General features: G+C 39.6%; 1 protein-coding gene across 1 annotated transcript in view; it reads right to left on the reverse strand.

Moving 5' to 3' along the window:
* Positions 1–439, reverse strand: part of sgk3 (serum/glucocorticoid regulated kinase family member 3) — a 134,750-nt gene extending 134,311 nt beyond the window's left edge. Inside the window, exon 1 of the mRNA XM_041189597.1 lies at positions 110–439. The gene's annotated coding sequence lies outside the window, so the exon portion shown is untranslated. The remainder of the gene's footprint in view (positions 1–109) is intronic.
* Between the last annotated feature and the right edge of the window lie 11,957 nt (positions 440–12,396).

Consider the following 12,396-nt stretch of genomic DNA (forward strand, 5'->3'; position numbering starts at 1 on the left):
TTACTGCTGCCAGAGTGGAGAACTTGCACTCCAGTGACACCGGTGAGGCCTCTTCAAACAACCCAAACTAGTTCACAAACTTCTCGTTTCGCACAAACTTTAAACTTACATTTTGTAGTTTTCCGACAAGTCGCCCCGATTCAGAGTAGTGCTTGTGTAACGAAATGATCTTTACGACCTTTGGTATGATCCGGGAGTCCACTAGCCCCCAAGTTCTCTGAGAATTTTTGCTTCTTTCTCTTTTCCTGGACTTCTAACTGAAGTCTCTGACGTGTCGGAACTCTTGGCTCCTTTCCGTTGACTGTCAATAAAGGATTATCAGCACAAACCAGCCAACGCAACCCAGTTGTGAAAAAGTAATTTCTATTTTAGCGAGCAGGACGCAGCCTTTGCTGCTAAGTTAGGCTCCACCACTTTGTGCTGGCGTTTCATCTTTTGAATAGCTTATTTAGCAGCGTTTCATTGGGTGCACCATCTGATTTGCGGCCCCTGCTGGTAGCTTCGGTTCATTGTAAGATAACTTGAAATTTACAGAAGCAAAATACTGCAGAAGCTGGAATATGAAGTGAAAACAATAAATGTTGAAAATACTCAGCAGGTCATGCAACCATCTGTGGGAAGAAACAGAGTTAACGTTTCAAGTTGATGACTTTCTTCACAGTGTTGTTTATTTTCAAATCTCTACTCATTTTCCTTGTGAATCTCTCCAGTAATTTCTACCCGATCCCAGTACTCAGACAGCTCCATTCAAAGTCACAAACGGCATGAATAAAAACACCAACCCAATTAAAACCAGGTCATCTGACATTTTATTGTTTGTAGGATCTTGTTGTCCACAGTAGCCAAATTTGTGTACCTTACAAGTGATTGTACTTCAAAAACAATGTAAAGTTCTGTTGAAGAGTCATACGGACTCGAAACGTTAACTGTGTTCCTCTCCGCAGATGCTGCCAGACCTGCTGAGTTTTTCCAGGTATTTTTATTTTTGTTTTGGATTTCCAGCATCCGCAGTTTTTTGCTTTTATTAAAGTACATTGGGATGGCCAAATGCAATTCATTTAACATTTTCTGTGACTGAGCCTGCAATGCATCTCCTCTGTTTTCCAAATAAATTGAATTGCCCTCACTTGGTTCTACTCTTACTTGTCTAAACTTAGCCACAGGCACAAAAAGGTTTCTATTCCCAACTCTGCAACATTAGAATTCTTTGCTCCCTCCTCTTGTTATCTACATGCCATCTCTTGATGATATCATCAACATACATTAGGGCACAGGCACAATGGGCCAAATGTTCTCCTCCTGTGCTGCATCATTCTATGTTCCATTCCCCTCCCCAGCCATTGTCTCAGGCTGAACCAAACTTTACCCAACTTTGATGACCTTTTCAGCTCTGAGTTGGACTTCCAATCCCCATCCTCCCCATTACAAATCTACTGCTTCTACCCCTATAACAATGCCTGACTGTCCCTTACCTCCACCTATCTTCTACTGAAACTTTCATTCATGCCTTTACGAACATATGGATTGGGAGTAGTAGGCCACTTGGCCCCTCAAGCCTGCTCTGTCATTCAATAAGATCATGGCTGATCTGATTGTAACCTCCTGCCTACCCCCAATAACCTTTCACCCCTTATATATCAAGAATCTATCTACCTCTGCCTTAAAAATATTCAAAGACTCTGCTTCCACTTCTTTTTGAGGGAGTTCCAAAGACTCACTACCCTCTGAGAGAAAATTTTTCTGCTCATCTCTGCCTCAAATGAGTGATCCCTTATTTTTAAACAGTGACCCCTAGTTCTAGATTCTCCCACAAGAGGAAACATCCTCAGCACATCCACCCAGTCAAGACCCCTCAGGATCTTAAAGGTTTCAATCAAGTCACCTCTTACTCTTCTAAACTCCAGCGGCTACAAGCCTAGCCTATCCAATCTTTCCTCATAAGACAACCTGCCCATTCCTGGTATTAGTAAACTTTTTCTAAACTGCTTCCAACACATTTCTATCCTTCCTTAAGGAGATCAATACTGTACACAGTGCCCCATATGTGGTCTCACCAGTGTCCTGAACTGAAGCATAACGTCCCTACTTTTACATTCAATTCCCCTCACAATAAATGATAAAATTCTATTAACTTTCCTAATTACTTGTTATACCTGCAATGTCTCACTATTTAGATAACATGCTTTTTAAAATTTCCTGCTAAAATGGACAATTTCACATTTGCCCACATTATACTCTATTTGCCAGATCTTTGCCCACTCACTTAATCTATCTATGTCCCTTTGTAGCCTCCTTATGCCCTTGTCAGAACTTACTTTCCTACATATCTTTGAGTCTTCAGCAAACTTAGCAACCATACATTTGGTCCCTTCATCCAAGTCATTTAGATAAATTGTAAAAAGTTGAGGCCCATTACTGATCCCTGTGGCACACCATTTGTTACATCCTGCCAACCAGAAAAAGACCCATTTATGCCTTCTCTCTGTTTCCTGTTAGCTAGCCGATCTTCTTTCCGTGCCAATATGTTACACTTTGCACCATGAGCTTTCATTTTCTACAATAACCTTTGATGTGGCACCTTATCAAATGCCTTCTGGAAATCTAAGTATAGTACATCCACTAGTTCCCCTTTGTCCATAGCACACATGACTCCTTCAAAGAACTCCAATAAATTGGTTAAACATGATTTCCCTTTAACAAAGCCGCATTGACACTGCCTGATTGCCTTGAATTTTTCTAAGTGCCCTGCCATAACATCTTTAATAATAGCTTCTAACATTTTCCCTGTGACAGATGTTAAGCTAACTGACCTGTGGCTTCCCACTTTCTGCTCCCTCCCTTTCTGAATAAAGGAGTTACATTTGCTATTTCCCAATCAAATGGAACCTTCCCCGAATCTAGGAAATTTTGGAAAATTAAAAACTAACCCATCAACTATCTTACCAGCCACTTCTTTTAAGACCCTAGGATGAAGAGCATCAGGACCCGGGGATTGATCAGCCCACAGCTCCAACAATTTGCTAAGTACCACTGCCCTGGTGATTGTAATTTTCCTGAGTTCCTCCCTCTCTTCCAATTCCTGATTTACAGATATTTTTGGGATGTTACTTCACTCTGTAGTGAAGACCGGTGCAAAATTCCTGTTCAATTCATCTGCCATTTCCTTATTTTCCATTATTATTTTCCCAGATTCACTTTCTATAGGACCAATGCTCACTTTAAGTCTTTTCTAATTTAAATATCTATAGAAACTCTTACTATCTGTTTTTATATTTCTAGCTAGCTTTCTCTCATATCTAATTTTTCTCTTCTTATTAATCTTTTCACCTTTCGTTGCTGTTCTTTATATTCTGTCCAGTACTCTGACCTGCCATCCCTCTTTATGCAATTACACACTTTTTCTTGAAGTTTGATATTATCTTTAATTTTTTAAGTTAGCCACGGATGGTGGATCCACCCCTTCGAATTTTTCTTTCTTTTCAGAAAGCTTTTGATGAAGTCCCAAATAAAAGGTTATTGTGCAAAATTAAAGCATATGGGATTGGGAGTAATATATTGGCATGGGTTGTTTAACTGATAGGAAACAGAGAGTAGGAATAAATGGGTCTTTTTCAGAGTTGGAGATGGTGACTAGTGGGGTACCACAGGGATCAGTGCCTCAGCTATTCACAATATATATCAATTATTTGATTTGAATGTGGGAACCAAATGTAATATTTCCAAAATAGATGGGAACGTGAGTGATGGGGAGGGTGTTAAGAAGCTTCAAGGCAATTTTGTTAGAATCATATCTCTTTAAACTGGATTTTTCTTTTTATAAAAACGGAAGGACATTACAGTGTTTGGACATTTGGAGGCTGCCTGAGAGGTTTTTTTTAAAAAGGTCATAAGTTCACCTTGGAACTGTCAACAAACAGGTCTCTTCCAAGCAATCACCCAAGCTACATGGTATTTGAGAAAGAGTTGTTTGATTGTTTTGAATTGCAAAGTTCTTTAATTAATAAAAATCTGGAAGGCAAAAAGGCAATCACATGGCAGAGGAAAATGAGGATAAGGTTTTGCTTTTAGTATTGCTGGGGAAAGGCTGAAAACAGAAAGCTACCTGGGCTAGCTCTCTCTCCCTCTCTGCTTTGTGAAACCATGTGTGGTTCTCGACCTGTAGCCAGATAATCTTCATCAATCCTCATAGTTTGTCTGCATAATTTTGGACTTGGTAGCGGAGACTGGGAGAATTGGTCCAGCTATACTTTCCTCCACACTGAAGCATCGTTGGTGAACATCCCAACATCCATTGAACCCAGCAACACGTCTTCACCCAAGAGAAATTCAGACTGACTGCATCTGACCTCTGTGAAGTTTAATTCTTTATTCTAAGAAAGTTTTTATTTCCCCATCTATTGAACTCTGCAGAGACTACCTGTGTATCTTTTTTTGTCTGTGTGTATGTGTGTCCGTGTGTGTGCTTGGGAACTTTAAATGGGCTAGTTAGTTACACTTCTGTGTTACAATCATATGTCAACCAGTTCTTGAAACTTGTTTAAAAGGAGTTTTGTTTTATAATAAATCAATCATTCTGAGTTTTTTTAAAAAAGCCTGGTCAGAGTCTCTTTTCTTATGGGTACCAGAAGTATGGATACACAATCGGCCATTTTGGTAAGAAAATTAAACATTTTAATTAATGGTATGGCCTGCAGAGTAGTGGGACTTTCTAACTCGCACACTCCTCCCATCCCAGTCGTAACATAAATATGGGGCTCTTGTGGGATCTGAAACGTGGATAGCGGGTGATTGAACGTGGAATAATAATTGGTAAGGACTAAAAGGATGGAGACCAGGTTTCTTATCCATTGGTAAACTGAAATGGCATTGGAAGTTGCTAAGACTTTTCTGCAGATGAAAGATGTACCCCTGACTGGTTTGTAAAAAGTAACCAAGACTCAGCTACTGGAATTGGTGGATAAATTGGAGTTAGAAAAAAGCAGACATAGTTGAGGTAATAGTGCGGCATTTGAAATTGGAAGGGATACAAGAGAGATCATGTTCTCCACAGGGTCAGTCAATTGAATTAGCTAAGATTCAGTTGCAAATGAAATTGAAAACTCAAATTGGAGACAAAAAAGAGAGAAAATGAAAAAGAGTATTTCAAAGAGAAATGGAAATGTGGAAACTTGACTTCCAGAGAGAGAAGTTAGCAATGGAGGAAAGAGAGAAGGAACAAGAAAGGGAATATTAGCTTAAAAGAGTGGACTTTAAAAAAAGAGGCCTCAGATGTTGAGAAAGATTCTGCTGATGAAAAAAACTCAAACCAAAGCCTAGTGGGGACATGTATAAATTTGTACAAACCCTTCCAAAGTTTGAGGAAAGAGACATAGAGGCATTCTTTATTTTGTTTGAAAAGGTAGCTGAGCAAATGAAATGGCCAAAAGGAATCTGGACATTGCTCTTACAGAGTATGTTGGTGGGCAGAGCTCAGCAGGTTTACGCTTCACTTACAAAAGACATTTCTGTGGATTATGATGCAGTAAAAAATTGCATATGGGTTGGTCTCTGGAGCATACAGGCAAAAATTTCAAAACACAAGGAGACGGTCTGGACAGATCTATATTAAATTTGAGAGGGTAAAGCAAAGTAACTTTGACCATTGGATATGGGTATTAAAGATCGAGACAATGTATGAAGCTCTTAAGGAAATAATTCTCTTAGAAGAAATTAAAAATTCACTTCCTCCAGAAGTTAGAACCTATGTTGAAGACCAGAGGGTTGCAACAGCCAGAAAAGCAGTGGAGACAGCTGATGATTATGAGCTGGTCCTTAAATCCAAACCCTTTTTCCGTCACCCCCACAAACCCGAGAAGGATAGAATGTGGGAAGGTGAAAGGAGGGCAAGTAGCCAGGGAAGAGAAGGGGTAGCTGGGAATACCCTGGAATCTCCTCCTCAGGCCGGAAGAAGGTGCTGAGGATGGAAGTGATCTTCAAAGGCTTCAATGTTTCCATTGTAACAAGGTGAGACATGTCCGTGCAGAGTGCTGGAAGTTGCACGGTAAATCCATGGAACTTATTGGGGTAAGGTTGATTCAGGAAAAGGAGCCCTGACTGAAAGTACAACAGATCAATTGTTGCGTTAACTGCAGCTGTGAAACCAAGTGTGAACAGTGCTATGAGTTCAGGAGAGGTGAATGAGATACATGAGAGTTACAAAGAATTTTTGTCAAGAGGAAAAGTAGCCCCTTTTCCCTCAAATGAGACAGCTAAACCTATAATCATACTAAGAGGTACGGAAGCCACCCAAACATTTTTGCTGTGGAAAGGCATAACGTTTCCAGCAGAAACCAGCTAATGTAATTATTATGTAATGAATTATTATGTAATTAACTTATGTAATTAATTACATTATTATGTAATTAAATAATTATAATGTAATGAAATTAGCTAATGTAACCCCCCCCACCCCCGTTTAAGAAGGGAGTGAGGCAAAAGACAGGAAATTACAGGCCGATTAGCCCGACATCGGTTGTTGGTAACATTTTAGAGTCCATTATTAAGGATGAGATTTCAGAATACTTGGAAGTGCATGGTAAAATAGGGCAAAGTCAGCATGGATTTCATCAAGGGAAGGTCATGCCTGACAAATCTGTTAGAATTCTTTGAGGAGGTAACGGGTAGGTTAGACAAAGGAGAGCCAATGGATGTTATCTACTTGGACTTCCAGAAGGCCTTTGACAAGGTACCGCACAGGAGGCTGCTCAGTAAGATAAGAGCCCATGGCGTTAAAGGCAAGGTATTAGCATGGATAGAAGATTGGCTGTCTAGCAGGAGGCAGAGAGTGCGGATAAGGGGTTCCTTCTCAGGATGGCAGCCGGTGACTAGTGGAGTTCCGCAGGGGTCAGTGTTGGGATCACAACTTTTCACTTTATATATTAATGATATAGATGAAGGAACTGAGGGCATCCTGGCTAAGTTTGCAGATGATACAAAGATAGCTGGAGGGACAGGTAGTATTGAGGAGGTGGGGAGGCTGCAGAAGGATTTGGACAGTTTAGGAGAATGGGCAAAGAAGTGGCAGATGGAATGTAACGTGGGGAAGTGTGAGGTCATGCACTTTGGTAGGAAGAATAGAGGCATAGACTATTTTCTAAATGGGGAGAGAATTCAGCAATCTGGAATGCAAAGGGACGTGGGAGTCCTAGTCCAGGATTCTCTTGCAGGTTGAGTCCGTAGTTAGGAAGGCAAATGCAATGTTGGCATTTATTTCGAGAGGACTAGAATATAAAAGCAGGGATGTACTGCTGAGGCTTTATAAGGCTCTGGTCAGACCACATTTAGAATATTGTGAGCAATTTTGGGCCCCGTATCTCTGGAAGGATGTGCTGGCCCTGGAGAGGGTCCAGAGGAGATTCACAAGAATGCTTCCAGGAATGAAAGGCTTAACATTTGAGGAAAGTTTGAGGACTCTGGGTCTATACTCGATGGAGTTTAGAAGGATGAGGGGGGATCTGATTGAAACTTACAGAATACTGAAAGGCCTGGATAGAGTGGACGTGAGGAAGATGTTTCCATTAGTAGGAGAGACTAGGACCCGAGGGCACAGCCTCAGAGTAAAGGGAAGACCTTTTAGAACAGAGATGAGGAGAAACTTCTTTAGCCAGAGAGTGGTGAATCTATGGAATTCATTGCCACAGAAGGCTGTGGAGGCCAGGTCATTGAGTGTATTTAAGACCAAGATAGATGGGCTGTTGATTGGTAAGGGGATCAAAGGTTACAGGGAGAAGGTGGGAGAATGGGGTTAAGGAACTTATCAGCCATGATTGAATTGCAGAGCAGACTCGATGGTCCGATTGGCCTAATTTCTGATCCTATGTCTTATGGTCAGAGAGCACATACAAAGCCAAAGTTTTAATCAATGGCTTTAGTGGGGAGTAATATACATGTACCTTTCTACTGGGTGCACTTGGAGTGTGACCTGATGTCTGGGATAGTGACAGTCAGGGTTGTTCAGAAGTTACCCGCAGATGGAATTGATTTATTCCTGGTAAGTTATTTAGCTGGAGTGAAGGTGGTAGTTTCTCACATAATTACAGAAAACCCAAATGAGGTTAAAGAGATGGAACAGTTCCAAGAAGAGATTCAGGAAATTTTCCTTCATGTGTGATGACCTAACAATAGCTAAGCAAAGTCCACTATCGAAGGTCAAAGTGATACCACAGACAGGTATTTGGCTGGCTGAAACTTTCTATAAAGACTTTGATAATCCAAAAGAGATGTTTAACAAATCTTCTTTAGTTAAGGCTCAACAAGCTGATCCAGTGTTAAGTAAGATAGCACAATTAGCCTAAACTGAAGCTGAGGCTAAGGAAGTTCCAGAATGTTATTATATTAAATATAGAATTTTAATGAGGAAGTGGAGGCCTCCTCACACACCTGCAGATCAGGATTGGATGCTTGTTCATCAGGTAGGGGTGCCACCCAAATACTGTAGAGATATTACGGATAGCACGTGAAATTCCTATGGCAGGACATGTGAGGATATGGAAAACTCAAGCGTGGATAAACCGGCAGTTTTGCTGATCAGTTCTTCATCAGCTCATGGTGCAGTTTTGCAAAACATGCCATTTGTGCCTGATGATAGGAAAACCACAAGATGCAATCAAATTGGCACCTTTACTTCCCATACTGGTTTCTGAGGAACCATTCAGTAAAGCGTTAGTAGACTGTGTGGGACCATTACCAAAAGCAAAAGCAGGACACCAGTATATCCTTACTATTATGGATATGACAACTTGACTTCCAGTGGCCATCCCTTTAAGGACAATTATTGCTAAAGTAGTGGTAGAAAAATTAACCCAATTTTTTACTCTATATGGATTACCGAAAGAGATCCAGTCGGATCAAGGTTCCAATTTTATGCCCATAATTTTTCAGAACATAATGAGTAGTTTGGGTATAAAACAGTTAAAATCCACAGCATATTATCCACAAACACAGGGAGCTTTAGAAAGGTACCACCAAACTCTCAAAGCAATGATTAAAACATATTGTCAAGAATATCCCCATGATTGGGACAAAGGAATGGATTTTCTTTTATTTACTACCTGAGATTCACCAAATGGATATACTAGTTTTAGCCTTTCTGAATTAATTTATGGTCATAAGATAAGAGGTCCTCTGAAATTAAGCAAAGAAAAGTTTTTTTAGGAGAGAATGATGAATCCTTTATGTTAGATTATGTGTCCGTATTCCAGGAACAGCTCACAAGAGCCTGCAAAGTGGCTCAGGGACATCTTAAAGTTTCTCAAACAAAGATGAAAGAATGGGCGGATAAGCAAGCTATGACCCGAATATTTGTTACAAAAGTATAATAATTGTCATAATTTTTTTCTAGTTTATTGTAAAGTAGGTTTATGTATGTGAGTATAGTTGGTTCTGTCTGCATGATTTAATTACATTTGCAGTCAGATAGACTGCAAGCTTGGAATTATCAAAAGAAGCTAAGTGTAGAAATGTGTTTGAAATGCCAATGAGTAAACATGGATGCTGACTTAGCATGTAAGGAAGGTGTGAAGCGAATTTGCATTTTTAGGTAAGTGAAAGGATTGCTTGGATTTCAGATTTCAAACCCTGTTTACAATTAGTCAGATAAGCAAGACTAAGGAGTGTGTTTATTTTTCCCAAAGGTTACTGACAATAATGGCAGCATGAAACATTTTATACTATGGGAGAGGTACCATTCCAAAGACATATGGAACAATACAATTTACATATTAAAGAGAAAGGACAATGAAAGGTTATGCGAGGAGAGGACCATGTAAGATCTAAAGAGATTATGTGAAACAGCCTTCAAGAAGCCTCCAGCCATTTGTGCATAAGTCAACTGTGTCCAGCAACTGAAGTTGGAGAAAGCCATTTGGAATTCCACTGTAAAGTAGGTACTGTGTTAGCTTGCTGGTTTTGTTTTAATTCTAAAATCTATTTTGGACTGTTGCCTTAAAGTAGGTGTATAACTGGGAGTCAGGTTAATTCGGAATTTTAGGAATTGTTATAGTAGTAAGTCATTGTAGTCTTATGTATGTGCTTGAAATCTTTTTATTAATAAACATTTTAATTTATTTTTTAAAATCTCTTAAGGTCTTGGTGGTCTCATTACTTCTGAATTCAGTGCACGCATCTTCTTGGAAAAAATACAAATTGCAAAACCATCGTGATAGTGCGACCAAGTTTCCCTTGTGGATTTGGTCCACCCGGCACACATCATCTGCCACATCACAACACATCACAAGCAGGGGATGAAGAGTGTTATTGCCATTACAAGGGGGACCTCTGAAAGCATGGTTCAAGGGTCCATAGAAGGTAATTAAGAGGGCTACTAAAGTAAATTATTTGATAAATACCCCAGATCATAGGAAAAAGAATGTCATATCAATATGTTAAAAGATACCACCATAGGGAGGAAGATAGGAAAGAGCAGGTATGTCAAGTTGTAAGCATAGTGAGGGACAAAAGAGACAGTGAGAGTGAGGAAGACTTAGACAGTTCACAAATTGACCCTCCTACTATCTGGTTAGCTAACACTGAAAGATAGCTTGTTTTCATACTCAGAGGTAGGACAATGAGAGAATCTTGAAAGGTTGCTTACCTTAAAGGGATTTGTAGGGATGAACCAGATGTACAACAATTTTAGCCATACATGATGTGGATATAGGGGAATTTTTTTTTTTATGAAGAGACAGGCCATAGCAGAATTCGAACCAAGGTCCCTAGAGCATTACCCTGAGTCTCTGGATTACTAGTCCAATGATAATACCACTATGCCATCACCTCCCCTCTCCTATACAGCAACATCTTTATCATTTAGATTCAAACAAATAAATTAAAGTGACCGCAGAAATTCAACATATGTCAGAAAATCACCTAATTGCACCTAGTCAAAGCAGTTGGTGTTCTCCAGTAGTGCTAGTACCTAAACCTGATTGGTCAACCAGATTCTGCATAGACAATAGAAAGGTTAATGTGCTAACAAAAACAGATTCCTAAACAATCCCTCATCTAGAAGATTGTATTGACAGGGTTGGCAGTGCCACATTCCTACCTAAGATAAATTTGTTGAAAGGACACTGACAAGTACCTTTAATGTCACGAACTAAAGAGACATTGGCTTTTGTCACGCCAAATTGACTATACCATGCTGAGTAATGCCATTCGGACTAAAATTGTTCCAGCCCCTTTCCAAAGACTAATGAATCAGGTGATCACTAATGTTCCTAACTGTGTGGTTTACTTGGATGACGTATTGATTTACAGCAACATGTGGAAAGACCATTTAAAACAATTGGAAACCTTATTTAAACAATCACAGTCAGCAGATCTAGTAATAAACCTTTCAAAAATTGAGTTCGCAAAATTGCGAGTAATGTATTTAGGGCATATCATAGGGCAGGGACAAGTCTTGCCAAGAACAGTGAAGGTACAGGAATTCCCTATCCCTAAAACTAAGCGGCAAATCATGAGATTTTTAGGCATGTGCAGTTTCTATCGTATATTTCTGCCAAACTTCAGCACAATAGCAGCTCCACTAACAGATTTATGACAAAAGAGAGCAAAGGTGGTATGGTCAAGGGAGTGCCAGGCAACTTTTGAGAAGCTGACAGCGATTCTAACTACGAACCAGTATTAGCCGCCCCTAAATTTGCTGAACTGTTCAAGCTGCCAATCGAGGCTAGTGATTTGGGAGTAGGTGCAGTCTTATTGCAAGAATTGCAATGAATCGGGCACAAAGAAGCCAATAGGGTACTTTTCTAAACAATTTAATCGACATCAAAAGAGATACTGTACGGTAGAAAAGGAAACCTGTGATTGTTACTGGCTCTTAGCCATTTTGAGGTAAATATCCGTCATGGCTGTAAAGAAATATTAATATATACTGATTATGGTCTTTGTGGAAAAATTTAAGACTCAGAATTACAGACTGTTCCAGTGGAGTTTGCTAATATCTTATAACTTGAAGATTGCTCATATTGCTGGAAAGGATAATATAATTGCTGATGCATTATCAAGAATGTAAATTTTGTAAAATTATCTGAAAAAGAAAGGAAGTCAGAGAAAACTGGACAAACTCGGTATAAGGAATGAATGACTGAGTGAGTGCATGTTTGAATTTTGTTTATATGTTGTATGTATCTTTTTCCGTATGCTTTGTGATAAAACACATTTTAAAGTGACGTTTCAACTCTTAAAGGGGAGAGGCATGCTAGAATCATATCTCTTTAAACTGAATTTTTCTTTTTAAAAACATGGAAGGACATTGCAGCATTTGGACATTTGGTGGTTGCCCGAGAGGTATTTTTTAAAAGGGTCATAAGTTCACCTCAGAACTGTCAACAAGCAGGCCTCTTCCAAGCAATC

This window comes from Carcharodon carcharias, chromosome 6 (assembly GCF_017639515.1).
Source record: "Carcharodon carcharias isolate sCarCar2 chromosome 6, sCarCar2.pri, whole genome shotgun sequence".
Lineage (NCBI taxonomy): Eukaryota > Metazoa > Chordata > Chondrichthyes > Lamniformes > Lamnidae > Carcharodon > Carcharodon carcharias.